Here is a 25,273-nt window from a genome sequence, read left to right on the forward strand (position 1 = left end):
TGTGCGTGGCATTTACGCGGCCAATGGACGGTTGTTGGGTCGCGATCAATTTTCATAAATTAAAACTTTGATTCCCAACGACCTGCTCGAGGCGACGTGGATCGATAATACGTCGAACTCTCTTTTCCAATACACGGGATTGCTTTTATTTGTCAAGTATTCGTAAGAGTTTGTTAATCAAGAAAATCCTTGAGCATTGTTATCGAAAATAACAGAAGAGAAGCACTGATATTAAAATTTTTATTTCTTGTTTTGAAAAACCTCAGAAATTAAGATTTTTTAGTTTTTTTAAATAAGTTTTTCAATAGTATCTGAGAAAAATATTTTGACTATATAACTATTCAAGAATTTAATGTTGTTACAATTTTATCTAATTTACTATAAAAATACTTAAAATTATTTGTATAAGAAAATCACGAATTAATAGTAGTTCGAATGTTACTTGATTACAACACTTTTCAAGTATTCAAGAAAGTAAATTAGACCTGAAATATCAAATAATTTTAAGAAATTGTGTTTGTTTTTGTTACTATCCAAGGTATAGTAATGTCTGTAGCTATCCAAGAATCTAATATTATTTCCAGAAATTCAACGTTAATGATAGTAATAATTCTGTCGACTTTATTACACCATAAACAGAGTAGTTCCAGTAATGCGAGTAATAAAATCCGCAGGGCGAGCAATCCCAGATATTGGTGAATAGGCGAGGTTCGGCATTAATTACTGTTATAAAATCTGTCTTTAATAATATAGGCTACCACGGATCTTTCTCTCTATACTGTATCAATGTTTTCCTTCCTTTGAACAACTTCACGTTTTTGAAATCCAAAAATCAGACTGCAGTATGTTATTCTCTGGTGATGTAGTTGGCCAGCGGAATCAATATGATTACACCCCAATTGTGAAAATTTCGGCGACGTCACTAACGAAGCACGCGTAAACCTGCCTAACAATGTTGATTTAACCACGTAATTAAATCGCGATTCAAGAACTCAGTCGTTTTGTTTCTTCTTCGTAATGCAAAATGTGCAGGTAATGCAGTCTCATGTTCATTTAACACTAGATTGCCGGATGTTGGTTATATACCTATTATGCCTGAAATGAGTAAATTTGACTCAAACATAAGAAATAAAGCTTATTTAAAAAAATAAAATTCTATTATAAACAAACTTTATTCAAAACACTTTTTGCATATACAGGGTGTTCGGCCACCCCCGGGAAAAATTTTAATGGGGGATTCTAGAGGCCAAAATAAGATGAAAATCAAGAATACCAATTTGTTGATGAAGGCTTCGTTAAACAGTTATTAACGTTTAAAGTTCCGACCATACTCAATTTTTTTCTCAAAAAGCCGCAAGCTTTCAGGGGTATGTCTATTCACCAAAAATGATTGTAATTAACCCTCGCAACCGAAAATAATTTTTCCAAAACGATTTGAAATTTTTTTTTTCCCGTCGAAAAATTTCATACCTACTCGAATTTTTTTCTCGAAAGTGGGTAGGATTTCGGAAGTATGTGTATTCACAAAAAATGATTGCAATTGGCCCCCGGAACCGAAAATAATTTTTTTAGAATTAATTAAAAATTTTTTTTTTCGTCGAAAAATTTAGGTACTACCCCCCTGTCGATTTTTCTTAAAAATTCATTTTTGATTTTTAATAATTTTGTTTGACGCCCTATAGAAAAGTTGGCTAATACTTTTTTGTAGGTACCCATGAGCTCTACTTCAGAAAAAAGTTTCATTGAAATATATTCACAATTGTAGGAGTTATGGCTGTTTGAAAATTGGACCATTTTTATGGGGTTTTTCTCATTTTGCGGGGACAAGGACCAACTTTTGGAATATTTTTGCGATTTGTACATATTCTCCATCAAAATACGCGTAGTTTGCTTTTTTAAACATTGAAATCGTCCAATTCGTTCAGAAGTTATAACGTTTTAAAGATTCGCATGAAAATTCGGGCAGACATTTCTGGCCAGAAATGATATTTTTGGTAAGGAATTTTTTTCTCGAAAATGCGTAGGATTTCGGGGGTATGTGTAATGACCAAAAATGATTGTAATCGACCCCCGCAACCGAAAATAATTTTTTCAGAATTAATTAAAAATTTTTTTTTTCGTCGAAAAATTTAGGCACCTACCCCCTGTCGATTTTTCTTAAAAATTCGTTTTTCATTTGTAATAATTTTGTTTGACGCCCTATAGAAAAGTTGTCTAATACTTTTTTGTAGGTACCCATGAGCTCTACTTGAGAAAAAAGTTTCATTGAAATATATTCAATATTGTAGGAGTTATGGCTGTTTGAAAATTGGACCATTTTTATGGGGTTTTTCTCAGTTTACGGGATCAGGGATCAACTTTTCGAATATTTTTGCAATTTCTACATATTCTTCACTAAAATACGCGTTGTTTGCGTTTTCGAAAATCAAAATCGTCCAATCCGTTCAGAAGTTATGATGTTTTAAAGATACGCATGAAATTTCAGTGAATGATATCAATGGTATGGTCAGGCATGAAATTTTCGGTAAGGAATTTTTTTCTCGAAACTGAGTAGGATTTCGGGGGTATGTCTATTGACCAAAAATGGTTGTAATTGACTCCTGCAACTAAAAATAATTTTTCCAAGACGATTCGAAAGTCTTTTTTTTCACCCAAAAATTTCACACCTTCTCGAATTTTTTTCTCGAAAGTGGGTAGGATTTCGGAAGTTTGTGTGTTCACCAAAAATGTTTGTAATTGACCCCCGCAACCGAAAATAATTTTTCCAGAACGATTTGAAATTTTTGAATTTAATTGTTAATAACTTTTTAACGAAGCCTCCATCAACAAATTGGTATTCTTGATTTTCGTCTTATTTTGGCCTCTAGAATCCTCTATTAAAATTTTTCTCAGGGCTGGCCGAACACCCTGTATATTCTGTTTTTAAAATACATTTTCCGCAGATTTTTTTATTACATTTAGCACAAAGACTCTTCCATCTATTTCTCTTGCATGATGCTTGAACTTGACAATTCTTCCGTGTGTCAGTAATGTGAAATACCTTTTACAAATAAATATCGATATTACCTTAGTGGACAAATTTTTTGTAGCAAAAAATTGATTTTATAAAGTTATATTATTTCACTAAAAACGCGCTGTTAGCACGCGATGTATAAAACGGAATGATGAAAAAGATGGGAAAATAAGACACTTTCTGACTCCAGCTAACTAATAAATTGACAAGATTGAACATGAATGTTTACGCGTAATTAGTATTAGAATTCTAATTCTTTTCGTAAGCCAGAAATTTCATTTGCAAAGCAATTAACTGTTAAATCATTTTATGAGTCAAATTGGCTCACAACCGTAAAAATAGGTATACCACATTTGACAATACGAAATGAGGGGGTGAGTCGAGGGGAGGAACTCATATTTATGTATAATTCATTACGGAATTAAAAACCAATATATGTTATTAAAAAAATAATATTCAAGTTTTTTATGTACATAGCAACAAAATTCTAAATGAGTCAAATTGGCTCAGTCCGTAAATCTAGTGTTAACGGTATAACTCTGGCAATAAAGTAAATAAAATAAGAAAAAGTCGATAGAATTTTTCAGAAATAAATCGAGACAACGTTTTAAAAATCCTTTTACCGGGGAAAGGTCAGCAGGGAAGTGTCCTAGCGTGAATCTCGCGAGAGCAGAAATGTCAGAATCTGTAAAGGATAGCACGGAGCCGAAAATAGAACGAGGACCGTATTTGAATCGTTCGCTGCGGCGTATTCTTAGAAAGTGGAACTTTAACCTATACGTTGTACAAGAGTGCACGACCCGCGGAGAATCCTACGACTTCTCAGACACTCTCGAGACTCATAAATTCTATTAGCAATAAACTCTGGTGCCAGTCTTTTGGCGCGGAACGCGAAATTAAGAGCACACTAATGTTCAATTAAACGACTCCGCGCGTCACACGAACTTTTGTGATATAGTTCATCTCCAACGCTCGTCTTTAAAAACCTATTCAACAGATTCAGTTCTCAATTAGTGAATTATTAACCGAAGAACATCCAACGTAGGAAAATCGAAGCATCGTATTAGAATAAAGACATTAGATACGTCGGTTTGAATCCACGAAAAAAGAGGGAAATCCTTTTGTGGAAAATTATTCATTACTCTAATAGCATTACTACATCCCTCGGGGGCATTCATTATAACTCTTTGTAGTACTTTTCTAATTATCGCGTATTTGCTCGCGAAGGAAATGCTGGGTACGAATTGGAATCCGTGTGGCTTTTTTTTTTTTTTAGAGAGAACGAACGTATGCTCGTGTAGAATGGTTATCGAGCCACCTGTGTGGGAACACTGACACGGTGCAGGTGTCGAACATAATATCCGTCCATCTGGCAAGCGAGTCGATACTATCGGGAATGTTAATGGGGATATATTCGACGTGCAATAGAGCTTCTCTATCGGCTATACTCCATTTTGTATTCCAACGGTTGCGTGTGCATTATCTTCGTCGTCCATAAACTTTCGTAACTATCAATGCATTACGAGATTCAGCAGAAATGAAGAATTACACTCAAAGTATATTTGAAGTTTCAACAAACTCTATTAAGTATCATTTGGTTCTTTCCTGTGTTACTTAAAAATTAGGTTAACTATGTTATTGCAATTTACACTTTACGATGGTGCAGTGTAATACAATATAATAAATAGTATTTTGTTGACAAGTTTACCGAATTTCGACAATAATTCAGACATCGACACTTTCAATTTATTTCAATAATATATAACTTCAAATTTATTTACTGATAATGTAATCCTCCTTTAAAATTTTTCCCAGGGGTGGCCGAACACCCTGTATAGACGGTAGGTCTTGCGTACGAAAACGCGTTTTCGACAGTTTAACAAATGAAGCACGGTCGCCATTAATTTCACGCGGGAACGTGGCGTCTCCAAGTTTCGCCAGGAAAAGTTTCTTCGGCGGAAATCGGACAAATCTTACGTCACTGGAACAATTTTCCAGGCGGCAAGAATACACTCTAAACGAGTGCATGTGCCGAGCAGAAAATTACGATATCCATCTTTCCGCGCAGCGATCAATAATGAACGAAATGTCAACGTTGGAAAAGTTCACCGTCGAATCACGCTTTTTTTTTTTCACGCCTCCCCTCCTCCCTTTCACCGTCCCCGTTCCCGGGCGCATTTACATTTGAGATTTGTCCGTGAACGAGAAAAGAAACTTAGACCGATAGACCAGAAAGTTCTCGGAAGCGAAGTGAGCTTTCGCTCCCAGCGGAATCGAAGTGATCTTGGCTCTCGGTGTGGCGAAAAAGGGCGCGAATGTCGAAGATATATCGGCCGAAAAGATTTTATCGACAGTAACCAGAATCGAACGGACTTCGACATCGATACGTTCGTAGCGTTCGATTTCACGTGAAATTTTACAGAAGTATTTTTTTAACTTCAACGTTCGATAAAAAAAATAGCCTAAAGATACTAGCATAGACGAAGTATACGAGTGCACCTTACATCCACTAGCCTTACCAACGGGTTACAGAAATGAAAAAGATGTTGTTTGCATTTTAAAACATTAAAATCCTTCAATCCGTTCGGGAGTTATGATTTTTTAAACATACGTATGAAATTTCAGGGGAATCGTTCATTCATGGTCAGACATTGCATTTTTGTCCAAGAATTTTTTTCTCGAAAGTACGTAGGATTTCGGAGGTATGTGTATTCAACAAAAATAATTGTAATTGACCCCTGCAAACGAAAATAATTTTTTTTAAAGCGATTTGAAATTTTTTTTTCGTCAAAAAATGTCTGCACCTATCGATTTTTCTTAAAAATTCGTTTTTCATTTTTAATAAATTTGTTTGATCCTCTACGAAGGTGTTGTTTAATACTTTTTTGTAGGTGTCCCTGAACTCTAGTTCTCCCCAAAATTTCACTGAAATATATTCACTATTGTAGGAGTTATGGCTGTTTGAATATTGGACCACTTTTATGGACTTTTTCTCGTTTTGCGGTGTCAAGGAATAACTTCTCGAATATTTTTGAAATTTTCACATATACTTCACCAAAATACGCGTTGTTTGCATTTTGAAATATTAAAATCCTCCAATCCGTTCAGGAATTATGACTTTTTAAACATATGCATGAAATTTAAGGGAAAAGTGTCGTATATGGTCAGACATTAGATTTTCGGTAAGGAATTTTGTTCTCAAAACTAAGTAGGATTTCCGAGGTATGTCTATTCACCATAAATGATTGTAATTGAACTCTGCAAACGAAAATAATTTTTTCGGAATGATTTGAAATATTTTAATTTCACCGAAAAACTTCTGCACCTAATCCCTGTCGATGCGTTTTTCATTTTTAGTAATTTTGTTTGACGCCCAACAGAAAAGTTGTCGAATACTTTTTTGTAGGTATACACGAGCTCTACTTCAGAAATAAATTTCAGTGAAATACTCTCACTATTGTAGATGGTATGGTCGTTTGAAAATTGGACCATTGTTATGGAGTTTTTCACATTTTACAAGGTTAAGGAACAATTTTTCTAACATTTTGATTGTATATACTTGATTGCCTTTTTCAATTGCTCCCATAACAACTCACATGCAGTTGTCTGCCCATCAATACTAATTCTGTGAATAGTTTCTCTACTGATCACCATTCATGAGAAGTGGACACTAAAATCACCTTCAAATTTTCAGGGATACTAGATTTGTTGTATAAATAAAAAAAAAAAAAAACATTGTTACGTGAAAATACTCAGATAATACAGTTTTTAAAAATAGTGAAATCCTCAGCCAACGAAAATTCAATCTATGATACTTCATGGATTATTCAATAATTAACGACGGAGTTGATAGTTAAAAATAGGTGACAGCTGATCGACTGGAATTTATAATCCTGCATTTAATGACGATATTTTTGTCTCCGTCTCTGCGGATTTAACACAACAACGAAGAATTGTTCCCTCGTACAAAATGAAACTCAAGTTCTAAATAGGCTTCTTTATCCTTCGTTGTACGCCAGGAACTATTTGCGAGATAGAATTTCTCCCTTTATTTTATCTCGCGGGGCAGAAATATTTTGTGTCATTGTCCATGCGAGTCTCGCGGAATTGTGTCGCGGCACTAATGTCATAACGAGTTGTTCATAATTCTGAAAACATTTTATTTCGCGTAATTAGGTGCTCCGCGTTGCGCAAAACTCTCTGTAGCATTATAAATGAAAACATTAAACATTCTCGTCGCTCGAAACACAAAATATTCGAAGTTGTATTTCTGATCGTCGATTTTTTTCGTTTCAGGTTTCTTCCAGTGAACGTTTCAGGAAAATTGTTAATCAAACGAGAAGATGTCATCCCCGTGTGGCAGCTGTCGTCTGAGTGAGTAACCTAATTTACATTCCACTTTTGCCTATAGGTTTTAATTCAACATAAGCTCCGGTTCGTTGAATTTAAAACTGAAACCTCGAAGACAGAAATAATAGAAAGACGAGATTCGATAATCGATTTACTTAAACAGAAATAAGGGGGAAAGCAGGTTAAAATGTATTCTAAATTAAAACTAACGCAATTCGTATTATTTTTGTTCGGAGTAACGAATATAAATTTCATATTCACTTGCAAACGAACTTTCGTTTCGTAAATTAAAATCCATTCAAAGAGTTTTTAGACCGATATTTGGTCGGGCGGAGTCGGGTACAAAAGCTAATTCATGAATAAATGTGAATACAATTTACTGAATATGGTTTTTAATTTTTGTAAATGTGCGTTAAAGTTGATTGTAATTCGAAACATTATTCGTAGCCATTGCTTTAATTGTGGGTTCGTAGTAAATACCTTTGATCAACATCGAAACCATAAAAAACGTAATTTGAGTGCACGGAACGAACTCCATAATGTTACATAGGAGCTTTTCTTTGTTCGACGAATAAAAGCAAAACCGCCCCTGTGCAAAATGATTTTCAAAAGCGGCCAGTTATGCGCGCCATTAATTGTTGCTGGTAGTTCGTGCTTCGTTGAATATTTCCTTTGCGAAAGAACAAAACGTCCCTCTCGAGATTTTTAACTATCGAGGACGAAGTTCCACGCGACGAGGGGAAAACGAAGTTCAGCTTTAACGTGTTTTACATAACGCCACCCTGGAGAACCGGTGACAATTATTAATTTCGAGACGAAGTCGTGTCGCGTTGATTAAAATGGATGAATCGGAACCCTGAGACTAAATCTATGGAACTCTATTTTCGCCTAAAATCTCACGGAATTGGAACTCGCGTTGAGAAATTCTCGCGACACTTTTGATTTATTAAACGCAATTTTCTGATATTTTGTTTATTTTATCGCATATCTGATACACTTTACGCGTATACGAACATTCTGAGAATTTCTAAATATTCTTCATTAAAATACGCATTGTTTGCATTTTGAAACATTAAAATCCTTCAATCCGTTCAGGAGTTATGATTTTTTAAACATACGTATGACATTTCAAGGGAATCGTTCAAACATTGTATTTTCGTTTAAGAATTTTTTTTTCGAAAGTGCGTAGGATTTCGGGGGTATGTGTATAGGAGTTCTACTTCAGAAATAAATTTCAATGCAATACACTCACTATTGTAGGAGTTATGGTCGTTTGTATATTGGACCATCTTTATAGAGTTTTTCACATTTTACAGGGTTAAGGAACAATTTGTTTAATATTTTTAGAATTTCTATATATTCTTATCCAAAATACGCGTTGTTTGCATTTTGAAATATTAAAATCTTCCAATTCCAATCCAATGGCTTTTTTTTAATCAATACTATTAATACTAATAATCAATAATAAAAGCTGTTATAACGATAAATCATGTAAAAATAGACAAATAACTATTATAAATTTATTTTGGGTATATATTATAAAAGCTATTAAAAAATCTTAAATGTTTAATCTATAATTATAAAAATGGAATATATAATCTATCAAAATTTGTATTACGAATTAAAATTGAATGCATAATCCTGCACTATACTTACAAAAGTAAATATCGACGATAAACTAATTTCGACGTACGCTATCGTTGACAAATATTTGATCAGCTGTTGTATGTACCTTTGGAAAATAGTAGGAGTTCGATTATTATATTTTAGGAATCATTGATATATTTAATTTTAATGTTTCATTGAAAACAAATATACGCGATTACATTTTATTTTACGAATAAAATTAAATATTTATGAAAGAAAGACAGATGTGATTAGAAATTGAAATTGACACAGGTTCTGAGGATTAATATTGGTACTAATTAACAGTCATACTTGACCATAATACTGTATCATCAAGAATCTTTGCAGATTTGGGGCACTTTTAAAACGAGGTTGTTTGAAATATGATTTTAAATAGCATGTTACCTTATTTTATGATTACTTCAATTATGATAAATAAACACATTATATTATTCCATGAAATAACATTAAAAATAATTGTTCTGGTTGGTATAATGACGTGATAAAATACTGTTGGAAATAAATAATATATTCCAAAAGTCTAATGTTTCGACATCTCTCAAGAAATAAAATTACGACTCCGTTTGCTCAATTGAAACGATGAAATGATAATAATTCAAAGAAAAAAGAAATTATTATAACAGTTATAGTTTTTAAATATTTCTCATGATCATCCATATTGTTTATAGTCTGGAATACATAAGGTGATAATGATTTATGTGCGTCGTGAATATACAGGATTAATATCGTATTAATTATATTAGCTTCACTAGTATTTGATAGGATTAACGACAGAATGGAAATGTTATATGTTTCGTTACAAAGTGATCAACTCTCTATTTGTGCATTACTTATGTATTTTTAGATAAATATTTATTCGTTATATAAACAACAATATTCTCATTTTGACGTTCATTTGGAATTAACATTGTTTCAAAGTTTATTTGAAATAGATGTTATGTTTATATAAATCGATATTTGGATTGCTACTTTATAACGTTGTGCAAAATAAAAATATACTATTTAACAATACAGAACATAAAAATAGATGTCTTTTCTCATAAAGAATCTCACAGATAATATCGTTCGCAATAGCAGGAATATTCCAGAATCAGAATCACTGTAACATTTATGGCACACAATACCCCGTAAAATGGCAACATACGAACCAATTATTTTCAAAATATTTCAACTACATATTTCAAAAACAAAGTCAAAATGTTCGATTTGATGCTTTATATCACCAAAATAAAACTATTCCGTTGAAATTTCACTTTCCATTCAAGCTACTATGTTATCAGAATTATTATCTGCCGTTAGAAAATAATATTCGAATTATTTTTCGTTTGCATTGCACCTAGGTGGACGCCATTCGCATTTTACTGTACAACCTCGAAACATGAACATGAACATAAACGTAACATTCGAAAGAAACGCGTTATACATCTCTCTGGACCAGCAAAATCAAGCGACCGCGTAACAATTCAAACAATAAAAGGTAAAAGGTTTGCAAAATGTTCCCAGGGAGGGAACGTAGAATTACAATTTTTTTACAACGCAGAAACGCATTGCAAGCTTCTCTGAAAGTCGAGGCTCGCGATGTCATCTTGCTACATACGTGAATGTATACCAACGAAGTTTGTTTATTTTTTTTCTTTTTTTTTTATAAAAAAGACCGATTTTTTCGCGCGACTGGCCACAAGGAGAAAAGGAAAACGAAGTGGCCAGGTTTCCAGCGACGCTGTACGCAATTTGTAGTGGGTATTGGTCTCGCCTCGCGCTGAAATCAACGCTGAAATGCGCCCCAAAGGTTCGGGCGTTATGACGTGGCCTCCAGCCGTGACACGATACCGCTATCTGATAACACGTTCCCCGGTTTTTACGGGCCTCGGTGTATTTTCACGGCAACGGAAATTGAAGGTCGCGATTACGGACGCGGTTGCACGCATTCTGGCGTAACGAGAGAACGAACTTTTTTTTATCGAAGTGGCCCCCGTGCATTTTAAAACGAACCGGAGAAACCAACAGAGGCGAAAGATTTGCACGAACAGGAAACAAACGCGCACGATATACACTACTCGCCAAAAGTTTCGACGAATCGTCGAGAAGAAACGATATTTCAAACACTGCGTCAAATGACAGATATAGCTGGGAAGAAATTGGCGTGTTACATTTAGAAAAATAATTGTTTCGTTATAATTCTGCAATGTTACGTAAAAGGAGACATTTATTTAATTATGCGTTCGTTTAATGTTTTCAAGAACCCATCGTAATTTCCACGTTGGTTGGCCAGCGGTTGTAATTACCCAGGGTATTAGCGATATGGTCGTTCTATGTGAAAAAGTGAATTAAAAATGTAGAATGAAATTTGTTCGTACGGTGCTCCATTTTCGAGAAAATTCAGTTCCAAAATCCGTGGCGTACGCGCGCGGTCTGACCATTACCCGTTATTTCTACTTGCGTTGATGTTTTTGAACGTTCGTTTTAGTGTAACGTTATCTCTTTTTCGTTCGTCTCGACATTTTCTAGTTAGTTGGGACCGTAATAGCTGAAAGAAATAAATACCGTGTCAATATCAGTGCTTATTTCAATTTAAGTAGAAATAAATAATAATAGTCAGACATGTGAGATAAATCGCACTTAATTTGTTCCTGATTTAAAATATTCTGGGCATCCTAGCAACGAAATTTTTAATAATTTCTAATCAATCGTTCCAATACAAAATATTCTTTTATTGAAATTATTTGAAACACAATTTTCGAGATATGTTTTCTAGAGAGAATAATTGTACAAATAAAATCTAGATGCGGTTGGTATTTCCCCTCAAAACTACCGCCATATGCTGCAAAGTTTGATGCAATTCTAAAGGAAAAAGTCTTGATGTTCCCTGGCAAGTTGTATCCTACAAAATGTCCGTTTCTTTCGCTTCCGGTTTTTATCACAATAGCTTTCTAAATCCAACTTTGCACCGTCCGAATCGAGACAGTAGTTACAAGGAGGGCTCAGTGGAAACAGAATCCACGAAGAATATTTTAACCAGTACTCGACATAGTCCAAAATGTCATAATAAAAATCTCACGATAGAAGTTTCTTCCATTGTTACAAGAGTTTTCAGTTCTGACGAGGAACCGTAGAAATGATATGCGTTAGGCAGCACGTGGCTGGTTTTATGCTACGTTCGAGATGGACAAAGCCATTTTTGAGATCGTCGTTAGTGGGTTTCCGGTTTGTTATGTTCCTTGGGAATTTGAATATGGTTGTGTCAACTTTTTTTTGTAGCAATCCAGTCTTATCGTTCTTGATAATAAATGGTGTATCGTGAGTCCACACGCAGCGACAAAGGGGATTTAAATTTATGGGCCACCATATGTAATTCATGGGCAGTTTCGTCAAAAACTGACTGACTTGCGTGCAATGTTTGTAAAGTATGCGTACGGGATGTGTCTGACTCACAGGCGTTGTATAAATTAGGAGAACGCCCTAAAGTTTTTATTCTTGAAAGAAAAACCCGAGTTTTTTTTAAAGAATTCATTCCTTAATGGTGTGTAAAATGAAATAGGTAAACGCTATTCACGGTTATTGAAGGTTTAACAATTTCGTGTTTTCTCTAGTTATAGGTGTATCGGTTCTGTAATAGTTGCACGTATCGTAGAATATAAACAAACATTTAATTACGTTACATTATATTTAACTGTATTCATGAATACTATTATCAGTTCGCGGTATGCTGTCGGTCAAAATGTGTGGTTTCGTAATATTCAAACTTCCAAAATGCATTATACGAAAGCGGAGAAGGTTAATATGGTTTACATTTATGGCGAACGTGGCCCAATTATGGTGGAGTCTGTGTACTGAAAAGTGGAAAACTTGAATTAAATTCTTATTCTCTAAACGAAAACATATTCCAGAATTCAGGTTTGAAAATTGAAGTTTACGAGGTCGTTGAACTTGTCAACTCTTTAACATTTCATATTTTTATATTTTTATTTCTCATTTAGTGAAACCGACGTAAGTTAAACAAACAAACAAAATAGTAAGAAACTCGATAAATATCCCTTTTATAGTTCAGCCCGTCTGTGTTGTTTTACATCGTGCGATAGTTTGGACGCGAAGAAGTTGTCGGTTGTTTCGTAAACGAAATTTTAAACTCCCACGGAAATTATGTAAATAAGAAAGCCGCTCGGAAACGTCTTTATTATTCTTCAAAGGAGAACGGAACCGCGAGCGATTAAGAATGTCCTCCCCGGGGTGGAAATCCAGTTAGAGATAAGAGGACGAATGTCTTTGGAAATCAGACCACTTTGCGGATGGGTAAACTCTCCAGAAAATCGGGCGTTGCTGGAGAATACCAGAGGTTTCTCTCTTTTAAGATTCGTCGACGAAGAAATTTATAGCGTCTCCTTTCCAGCATCGATAATAATTTATCCTAGTAATTCGTAAGCAGGATCACCCCTAATCGCGAAATAACGATAGCAATAAACTCCAAAGAGTGGTCCAAATTCCGTATCGAGGAGCAAATTTTAAAAATATTAAAGTCCTTTAAATTCGCTGTTGGACAATTTTATCTCTCGTGGCTCGCAGCATAGGAAACGTCGCGGTGCTAAGGGTGGTTTTGAGTGTAATTAGTGCCACTGGTCGGAATTAAAGGTGCATTTAAATCTACGTGTAATTGGTAGCCACTTTTACACGTGACCGCGTTATCTATGAACCGTGAAACAGTAAGGCAAGAGGAAAAATATTAAATTCCGTTGAATCTTCATTAACGTTAGAGAGAATTCCCTCTGCACTGTCGTGTTTCCTATCGAGACAGACGTTTTGAAGAACAAAACAGTTTTAATATATTTTATTATACCGTGTATTATAATTTTCAACGGTGCTCATACGCAAACGTATTGAATGAATACGTATCTCTTCGTATTGAACCGCACGTGGCTTTGAAAAGAAACATTAATTTATTTGAGATAGAAAAGAATGTAACTTTGCACAGTTATTCTTACGAAAATGTATCCGATTCACACGAATGTTAATTCTGCTCGGTTTCATACAAATTACATCCGAGTCTGACGCTAAAATATTCATCATTTATAGAAATATTATTTAGTATAAAATAACGAGATGTGATATTTTATATGTTGTATAATACTAAATGTATTTTATAACTCATTGTTAGTAATGCATACTACTTATATTCGTTAGTATTTAAATTTATTTATATACTCTATAGTTAATCAAACAAATATTCCAGTAAAACGAGGGTTAAATATAAATATTTTTAAAACTTTTTATTTTTGAAGTGACATCAGAGGAATGTAGTAAATTGTAGACTAATTATGATTTACATACTAAATTTATTTTATAACTCATTGTCAGTAATGCATACTACTTATATTCGATAGTATTTAAATTTATTTATACACTCACAGTTAATCAAACAAATACAAGGTGTTCGGCCACCTGTGGGAAAAATTTTAATGAGAGACGATTTTAAAGGCCAAAATAAAACGAAAATCAAGAATACCAATTTGTTGATTGAGGCTTAGTTAAAAAGTTATTAACGTGTGAAGTTTCGCCACTATTGCATTTTTTTTCTCGAAAATGCGCAGGATTTCAGGGGTATGTCTATTTACCAAAAATGATTGTAATTGACCCCACTAGATAAAAATAATTTTTCCAGAACGATTTGAAAATTTCTTTCTCGTCGAAAAATTTAGGCACCTACCGCCTGTCGATGTTTCTTAAAAATTCATTTTTCATTTTTAATAAATTTGTTTGGCACTGTACAGAAAAGTTGTTTAATACTTTTTTGCAGGTACCCATGAACTCTAGTTCTCCCCAAAATTTCGCTAAAATATATACACTATTGTAGGAGTTATGGCTGTTTGAATATTGGACCATTTTTATGGGGTTTTTCTCATTTTGCGGGGACAAAGACCAACTTTTCGAATATTTTTGCGATTTGTACATATTCTCCATCAAAATACGCGTAGTTTGCTTTTTTAAACATCAAAATCGTCCGATCCGTCCAGGAGTTATGACTTTTCAAACATATGCATGAAATTTCAGTGAAACATATCAATGGTATGGTCAGACATTACATTTTCGGTAAGGAATTTTTTTCTCGAAACTGAGTAGGATTTCGGGGGTATGTCTATTGACCAAAAATGATTATCATTGACCCCTGCTACCAAAAATAATTTTTTTAGAACAATTTGAAATTTTTTAATTTTGTCGAAAGATTTCACACCTTCTCGAATTTTTTTCTAGAAAGTGGGTAGGATTTCGGGAGTATGTATATCCACCAAAAATGATTGTAATTGACTCCTGCAAAAGAAAATAATTTTTTCAGAACCATTTGAAATTTTTTAATTTAATTTTTTAATAACTTTATAATGAAGCTTCAGTCGAGAAATTGATATTCCTGATTTTCGTCTTATTTTGGCCTCTAGAGTCTCCCATTAAAATTTTTCCCAGGGGTGGCCGAACACCCTGTATACCAATAACACGAAGGTTAAATATAAATATTTTTAAAACCTTTCATTTTTGAAGTGACATCGGAGGAACGTAGTAAATTGTAGACTAATTATGATTTACAATATTTCTATATTAATTCGCGGAAAGTTTCACCGGACATGTTGGAAAAGAATTTGGAAAATCGTTCACGTTCTCGGAACATATCAAAAAGCTGTAACGTTCGTGAAATACAGAAGATATTCGAGATTTTAGTATATCCTTCCCAGTAATTCGAGGCTGAAGCTGCTGCCGTGGAAGCTTGTTAAGGTGTCTAGAATATAATAACGGTATCGATCGTAACACGAAGACAAGGGTGCGTTTACGTTCGTTTATATAAGGGCGGAAATACCCTAGTGAAGAGCAGTAAATGTCGTGGCTGCTCCTTGTTACGGTCACGGGGGAAGAGTACACAAAATAGGGCGGTTCGAAAACTGAAATAAAGAATAAGAACTCGAATAAATAAAAAAAACGTACCGGAAATGAACATTTCGGAAAGATTATGAAACGCGTTCCTGTTAGATTATTAAAAATTCCCTCGCCAAGGAAATAAAAACGTGGCGTAAATAAAAAGCGAGAACTAGTCGACGAGTACATTGTACGCGAGAAGAAAAAATTTCATTGAGAAAACCCGCATGGCGCGAGCTAACGCAATTTTAAATGTTATTTTATCGTTGACGGAGTACTAATCGCGAAAGTTACGTACGCGAGTAAGAAATACGAATACCGAGCATCCAGATATAAGCCAATTTGCATGCTCGTGAATTAAATAATAAAAACGGCGACAAACTAAATAACGAAGGAACGTTAAACGATGCGAAACGGAATTAATTGTACATGAAAAAGGGAATCACGAACGAAGCAAACGACCGTCAAAGACCTTACATAGACTTTACATAAGTTACCTTGCGCGTATTAAAAGACTTTTTCCACCATTATCTGCAAATTAACCACGAGAATAACACGTGAATGCGAAATGAGCAGCAGGAAGTGTTTAACGCCAGGCGGATGAAAAAGATGCGGAAGAGAGGAACGACGGTGTTGTAAAAAATGGAATCTCCAGCATAACGAATGAATAACAATGACCTGTGAGCTAAGCTGCATATTCCTGGCAAGTTTCTCTCCCCTCTTTGAGAAATTAATAATTAATCTCTCGGTGCTCTAACCCTGGGTGTTCCCCTCTACGAGCGTATTATATTTTTCCGCTCGAGTAAGGTGAAACCTGGCGTTCAAATAAATAAATTCGACGAAGCATCGAAAAGGTAATAAAAAATCTCTGGGGGAATTTTCTATCGAAATTGAAGAAATCAGCGAAGAAGGAAGGAAAATAGAAGGCAGGGACGAAGTTTGTCGTTCCATTGCGTGGAATATCAGATCGCTACTGTGATAAAACTGATGCAATGGGGTGGTTTTTATTGTTATGGTGATGAAGGTGCATGCGACGAAAAACGTAGAATTTAGCCACCAAGGAGATATGGAATCTTTAAATGGTTGAACGAATAAAGCTTAATGATCTCCACACATCTGGAGAGTTTCTTCACCCTGGGCAGGAAATTAGTAATTAGGGCAGCGCACGAACGAAATAGGAGGCATCGTTGGGAACTGCACGCACGACGAAAATTGTTCCGCGAAGACGAAACATAATTACGGTAGAGTGGAGGGAATGAATACGGGGGAAACGAACGTATACCGGGAAAGATCGGTAGCTCTAAGTGAAGGGACTTTGATAGAAGGGAAAGCAGCAAGTGGCCATGTTGCACGTCCCCACGGGATTAAACAAATAGCCACGAGCTAACACGCACACTCGAATCGGACACACCCTGGCTTTAGTTCGTGGCGTATCAACGGAAAACTGGGGATGTCGGCCTGGACGAAGTATGCATCAAATGTACAAGCGAACGGACCAGCCGTAGGGGATGTCGTTTGAATCCCTCCTGGTGCCATAATTCTACGCCTCTTATACGTCGTAACAACAAACGCTGTGGTACCAAACATATCTACGCGTTTTCTAAATATTACGTTTCGGTATATTATTGTTTCAATACAAAGTACACTGAGAATCCACTTAGTGCTGGGGGATACGTTCTAAAAATTTACAGAGTCCACCATTTTTACTTAACGTAAGTATCGATAAACGAAAACGTAAGTACAGGGTGTTCGGCCACCCCTGGGGAAAAATTTTAATGGGAGATTCTAGAGGCCAAAATAAGACGAAAAGTAAGAATACCAATTTGTTGATTGAGGCTTATTAAAAAGTTATTAATGTTTAAAGTAACGTCTGTAGAACGGCAGTCTGCGAGTAGACCTTACATCCAATGTATTTTGTCGGTCATTAATACGCATTGTTTGAATTTTGAATCATTAGAATCCTTCCATCCGTCCAGAAGTTATGATTTTTTAAACATACGCATGAAATTTCGGGGAAACATTTTCCAGCCATACAGTATATTTTCGGTAAAGAATTTTTTTCTCGAAAGTACGTAGGATTTTGGGGGTATATGTATTCACCAAAAATCATTGTAATTGACCCTTCTAGCTAAAAATAATTTTCTCAGAACGATTTGAATTTTTTTAATTTTTTCGATTTTAGGCACCTACCCCCTGTCGATTTTTCTTAAACATCCATTTTTTATTTTTAGTAATTTTGTTTGACGCCCTACAGAAAAGTTGGCTAATACTTTTTTGTAGGTACCCATGAGCTCTACTTTAGAAAAAAGTTTCATTCCAATATATTCACTATTGCGGGAGTTATGGTTGTTCGGAAATTGGATCATTTGTATAGAGTTTTTCTAACTTTACGGGTTCAACGAACAACTTTTTCAATATTTTTAGAATTTCTACATATTCTCTATTAAAATACGCGTTGTTTGGTTTTTCAAACAATAAAATCCTTCAATCCGTTCAGAAGTTATGACTTCTTAAAGATTCGCATGAAAATTCGGACAGACATTTCTGGCCCGAAATTATATTTTCGGTTAGGAATTTTTTTCTTGTAACTGAATTGTAATTCGGGGGTATGTCTATTAACCAAAAATTATTGTAATTGATCCCCGCAACTGAAAATAATTTTTTCAGAATGATTTGAAATTTTCCAATTTTCAGGGTAACAGACAGTTATGGTCAGACATTATATTTTCAGTAATGAATTTTTTTCTTGAAAATGGTTAGGATTTCGAGGGTATGTGTATTCCCCAAACATAATTGCAATTGACCCCTGTAACCGAAAATAATTTTTCCAGAATGATTTGAAATTTTTTAATAACTTTCTAACGAAGCCTCAATCAACAAATTGATATTCTTGATTTTCGTCTTATTTTTGCCTCTAGAATCTCCCATTAAAATTTTTCCCAGGCGTGGACGAACACCCTGTATACTTGTAGCAGATGTTGCTAAAGTTAAGGAAGTTCTTTGAATCTAGTAATTATTACGACCTTCTTATTAATAGTCGTTGACGGAATTTCTTGCTTCTTGTAGATGGCGATAAAGACAAAAAATTCAATCTTTTAACAAAATCAGTGATCCTAGACAGCTGGCCTTCAGACTTTCTTAATCGTGTTGCCCTAAGCTTTCAGTTGCGTGCAGAATCTACTCGATCCTGCAATGTTGACATTCAGATGTTTAAAGCCATTTTTCGTGAAAACGGCTGACACATAGGATGACTGTTTTACAGTTAGTTTGTACTCACTGACCGCTACAAATCGAGCCTATTTTTGAAAAGCAACCGTCCGAATCTCTCATTGTTGTTTGTATCCCTATGTATTCTAAATTCCATTTAACTTACTATACTATTTTTCAATTTCAAATGACTAAAACATTTCTTTTAGTATTTAGTATATTAATAGACTTTGTTTTCCTGAATTATTCTTCTGTATACATGGTTAGAGTACCAAAGCTGAAAGTTTGTAACCTTCTGACCCCGAAGATCGCGTACACATTTCCACGCCTTGGCAATAACACCTCCAGGGGATTATGATTCAGAACTACCAACCTTCATATCTTTTTGAATCAAAGAATCTTCTCGACACTAAGTATATTTGATTGTAAGGTCCTCTTGGGCCCTTCTTTTTATTAAAGTTTGTGTTATTTACACAACTCGCTTAGGGACAAGACTTAGAGTTGAGGAACAACAGTAAAAACTTGGTTGCAATAACTATTCAAGATATAAATTAAACACGAGCTTTAATCACTTTGAAATAGCCACGAGGGCAGCTTGACCCAATGGCGAACAATTGTAGTTAAATGTTGAGTTTGCCCAAGTTATTTCACCCTCGATACAAATTACCAACTGTTTCGAATACAGAAATGGGCAGTTCGTGTTAACTAATTTTTAACCTGTCGATGAATAAAAGATTTGCTTGAAATATAAATTATTAATCTTCAATTGCAAAACACGTTTACCAAGGTATTATTTTTTATAATAATATAAAATGAATTTAAAATATATAATAAATTTAATCAGGAAACATGGTAACCTAGTGCCCGAAGGGGTTAAAGACCGTAACAGCTGTCTCTCTCGGTATGTTTTCTGTTTCTAACATTCTTCCCTGGTTCGTCCCATGCATGTTTAATGGGATTTAGGTTGACTGAACTGGTCAAGGTAAAACTTGTACGTTTCTAGCACATAACCACTCGTTTATTACTTTCGTTATTCGGATCAATGTTCTTTCACAATTTTGTATTCACGTCATTGTATATAATCTAAATAAATTTTAGATCCAACGAAGGCGAAAAACATTCGAGGGAAGTTCAAATAAAATTAGTCGAAAAAATATTAATCGACCACCATTATTTCGAGCAATAATTTTCAAAGGAATGAAAACAAAATTTGAGATCGTTCCTTAACGTATAATATAACTAACATTTACTTGACGATACGCAGTGTTAATAAATATTATTCCACAATTACAAAGTATGCGATGACTTATAGACAGGTGTCTAAGTCTGTAAAGTAAGCCTTTTCAATGCATTCAACTGTTCTTCCAAGTTAAGTTCTTTGTACTGTAATGTACGATGACTTATATGTCAAGAGTTCAGAGTATCAACAACTTATTATAGGCGACCTCGGCATGTATTACCGAAGCATACATTGAAATCAATGGCCGGTTAGATATCTATTTTAAACCCACTCGCCAATCTACGATGTGTGTAATGGAACAAAGAACTTGGGTCAGAAAATGTAAAGTTGAATATCTTGAAAACGATTAGTTTACAAACCCATGTTTACAGATAAAAGAAGAAAAGAAATCATGAATAAAGGTATACAATATACTGTTATTAATCTAATATCGATGAGACAACAAAAAGATTCATAAATTTCGACGAGGTTACAGAATTAAGTGCTACTAAAAATTTCTAATTTCGTAGCTAACAACTGCCTAAGAAAGAAATATTGATCTCATAGAAAATTTCACTGTTATTGATCCGGCGTCAACGCGTTAAAAGACTTCTTTGTTAACAGTTTGGAAAATTGCATTAGTGGGTGAAACTTTGGGAAGTAGTTCACTTCCTGTACTTAAGTTACCATAGTTAAAAAAGACTATGTGACACATTATTTTTGGGCGGCTTACAAACCCGCAAAGTTTCATGAACGTTGGAGGACGCTTTGCAGCTGTTCCTTGTAAAAGCCTAAACGTAATAACGAAATAATATGGTACCGAGGCACGTAAGTTACGATTGTGTAGAGTTCAATGACTTTCAAACAATGAAAGGTATGCTTGACAATGGCGACGCGTACAATGAAAATCGATTATAATAGATCGTTCGCAGAGTTAATTCCATTTTTCATGTAAAAATGGAACGTGTATAAATTTTTATGGAAATAACTATATTCAACGACGATTGCACTATTTTTTTCATTATCTATTAATCGAATAAAATTCTCTCTACTTGTCGCGATTGTTTACGAACTTTTGAATAAAATCTACAACTTTCTATATTACTATGTAGAATTGATAATATAAAACAATTTGTTCATACGAGTCCTTCTTTTCGAGTGTCTGACCATAGCTCGATATTTCTACTTATATCGATGTTTTTTAATGCCTAACTTCACTTTGACGCTGTATTATTTACTTCAACCGATTTTAAGTAGTTAGAAGACAGTAAAGTGAAACAAAAAATACATAATACCATTCGACAATAATTATTTAATCCCTCACAGTTAATTAAATTTAAAATGAATTTTTCTCTAATGTATTAATCTTAAAGAAATTCATTTAATTTACAATTTATTATGTAAATATGTAATATTTCAAATATAGTTTCGTATCGTAGAGTGTTTCGAAACGTTTGATAAACTTGTGTCGACGAAAAGACCACAAACTTCACTTTCACGCCATGTTATTTATTTCAGCTGTTGAAATAAATAATTAGTAACTTTAAACTTTCCATATTAATCTATAGAATTGATAATATAGACCACAATTTGTTCATACGAGTCTTTCTGATCGAGTGTCTGACCATAGCTCGATATTTCTACTTATATCGATGTTTTTTAGTGTCTAACTTCACTTTGACGCCGTATTATTTATTTCAGCCCATTCTAACTAGTTACAAGACAGTAAAACGAAAAATACATAATTCCATTTGACAATAATTATTTAATCCCTCAAAATTAATTAAATTTAAAAAGAATTTTACTCTAATGTATTAATCGTGAAGAAATTCATTTAATTAACAATTTATTTACGTAGTATGCCAAACACAGATCCGTATCATAGAGTGTCTCGAAACGTTTGATAAACCCGTGTCGACGAAGAGACCGCAAGTTAATTTACCCTGTTGGTCCGCAATCGCATTCCTTTAACCGTGCTGCAGGTATGTTAAGAGACGTTGCAATTAAAAAGATTGCGAATAGAGCAAGTAAAATGTTAAGTCGTTCATGGTGGCTAGTTCGAGGCATTATGTTATCGTGGGCGGAACTATGGGAATCGAGGACAATGGGAGCAACGCGGAATGCTCGACGACTGGAACAACGGAGCCACTTGTTACGCGCAACGCGATAGAAATTGTTTCTTCGGTTCGTCGTACGTTAACTTGGTGAATATCGCGTCCCGGTCGATATCTTGCTCATTCTGCTCGAGTCCCCAGGCTAGACCACTCGAAACGAAGGGCCTCGTTTCGTCGAAGTACCCGCCTCTTCGTGCCCTATCGTTTTCGATATATGCCAAGTTTTAGACAATATTTACTGCCACTGCAATCTCAACAGTATCTCTTTACGGATTATTTCCTAACGTATTATATTTTTAGACATTCTTTTTTCGTGAGGTTTAAACTTGACTCGTTGGAATTCAACAAATGATTTATAAGTCAATGGTTCGATGTTCGACAACGAATGCACACTAGTTGGACAAGCGTACGATCGATGTTCCGAAAGTTACGGGGGACCGTGTTGTAACGACTAAAGTTCTTTTCTCGTTACATTCAGTTTCACCTACTCTTCGACGCGTTCTTTCGACGTATGGATTGACGAGGGACAGCGCGTAACGATTTTCTCGTCAACTTGCGCGTCGTTCGAGATAAACTTGGGAAATACTTGATCGCGCGTAGGAGGGGTCGTTCGGTAAAACGGGAAACACTTTTCAACTTCTACGTAGGAGGATTATCCAAGAGCCCGGAATCCCAATTCGCGTTCGTGTTCGCGTTCGCGTAGTCGGAGTACGTGCGCGAACGTCCCCCGTGACACTTTCGCGAAACTTGTTTCGAGCGAACACCTTCGTTTTCGAAAATTGCCCCGACCGTGTCGCGGTATCTGAAGAATTCGAAAACAGACTCTCCTCACCGTTGATGTAGAAACAGACTACTCACTTTGATTTTCCAACGCGACTCGCGAAATTTTAAGGTCGGGACCGAGGGTCCCGCGCGACCAATCGTCCCCGTCGTCGAGAACGTTGGACGCTGCCAGCAGTTCTCGCTGAACCTAGTAACAGGTGTCTGGCCAGCGTTCGTCGTGCCCGTGAACAAATAGCCTCTCGAAGACTATAAGACCGAAGGCACGAAATCCACGATCGTCCTCGATCCACTTGCAATCAATCGCGTCGATCACCCATATAGCACTCTCACTCTTCCCGCGAGAAGCTCGATGGGCGCTCACTTGTTCACGGGCGTCGATCACTGGTTACGATCACTGATCCGTTACCTGACGTTCCGGCGATCCGGGGGATCGATCGTTCAAAATCCTCTTACGCACAATCACGATCCTTTGGGGACGAAGGGGGGAGGGCGACGTTAGAATGGAATAGGCTGTTGGCGACGATGATATCACTGACCTTATTCCGGAAGTTCCCCTCCTAGCTGACGAACGCGCGGGAACCGAGGCTCATGTCAAGAGTCGGTTGAGCGACAAGGAGTTACCCGGCGACTGACACTACGATTGGACCTCGTGATCCTTTGGACTCCTGCCGCGCTCTGTGCCGTGGCGGAACGCGCGTACCTTGGCGGTCGACGGCGGGGCGCGCGACGACGCCGACGCCGACGACAGGAGCTCGCAGCGCACCTGCGCCTTGAGGGCCAGTCGTCCACCTACCCCGACACCCAGCCCCCTACGCCCGCTTGAACTGCCGGCAACCGGAGCACCTGAGCTCGCCCTTTGCCCTCGAATCGCCTGCCACACCTGAACCGGTTAGCACGCCGGTGTCCCCTTTCGTTTCGAACGGAGCGTAACTTTTCACGCGGAAATTCCGCGCGCCGTGCTCGCCCCGACCTGCAAGTTCAATGGAAGACGTCGCGTCACGACCGTCGTTATCGTTGACGACGATAAAACACTCGTTGCTCGATAACTTTGTTCGAATAACGTTGAGCGCGGAATCGACCACCCCCTCGATTCAAGACGAGGTTCATGGGAGGGAAGAATTCTTTGACCGCGTACACGGTCGGTCCACATCTGCGCGCCAGCACACTGTCCTACTGTTGAACTTTCCTTATTAACAATAAAATATTCAGTGGATTCCCGTGTATAGTTTGCAATGCACCTGGGGTTCATTTTAAGAATCGTTATTGTAACATCCAATTTCACATGGACTACGTTTCATTGTGTTTCATGCCAGTCTTCAAGGAGGATCCCCTTTAGTTAGGATAGAAGCATTCAATTTACGAATATTTCTTATACGTCTGGGATTCATTTTAAGAATCACTATTTTAACTTCTTCAATTTGACATGGATTGCATTTTATTGTATTTCACGCTAGTCTTCAAGGAGGATCCCCTTTAGTTAGGATAAAAACATTCAATTTACGAATATTTCTTATACGTCTGGGATTCATTTTAAAAATCAACACTTTAACCTCTTCAATTTCACATGGACCGCGTTTCATTGTGTCTCATGCTAGTCTTCAAGAAGGAACCCTCTAGTTAGGATAGAAATATTCCACTTACCAAAATTTGTAATACACTTGGAGTTCATTTTAAGAATCACTACTTTAACCTCTTCAATTTCACGTGGACCACGTTTCATTGTGTTTCGCGCTAGTCTTCAAGAAGGAACCCCCTAGTTAGGATAGAAATATTCAACTTACGAAAATTTGTAGTACACCTGGGGTTCGTTTTAAGAATCATTACTGCAACCTCCAATTTCACATGGACCACGTTTTATTGTGTTTCATGCTAGTCTTCAAGGAGGATCCCCTTTAGTTAGGATAGAAACATTCAATTTTCGAATATTTCTAATACGTCTGGGGTTCATTTTAAGAATCACTATTTTAACTTCTTCAATTTGACATGGATTGCATTTTATTGTATTTCACGTTAGTCTTCAAGAAGGAACCACCTAGTTAGGATAGA

At 35.9% G+C, this 25,273-nt stretch overlaps 1 protein-coding gene across 3 annotated transcripts in view; it reads right to left on the reverse strand.

Annotated features, from left to right (window-relative positions):
- LOC143340368 (uncharacterized) overlaps positions 1–23,896 on the reverse strand; it is a 226,670-nt gene extending 202,774 nt beyond the window's left edge. The window contains exon 1 of one of the 3 annotated variants that reach the window (XM_076762227.1): positions 23,764–23,896. The gene's annotated coding sequence lies outside the window, so the exon portion shown is untranslated. Of the gene's footprint in view, positions 1–23,633; positions 23,662–23,763 lie in introns of those variants that run through there. The other 2 variants (XM_076762228.1, XM_076762230.1) reach the window with 2 other exon arrangements.
- Between the last annotated feature and the right edge of the window lie 1,377 nt (positions 23,897–25,273).

Source organism: Colletes latitarsis, chromosome 3 (genome assembly GCF_051014445.1).
Source record: "Colletes latitarsis isolate SP2378_abdomen chromosome 3, iyColLati1, whole genome shotgun sequence".
Lineage (NCBI taxonomy): Eukaryota > Metazoa > Arthropoda > Insecta > Hymenoptera > Colletidae > Colletes > Colletes latitarsis.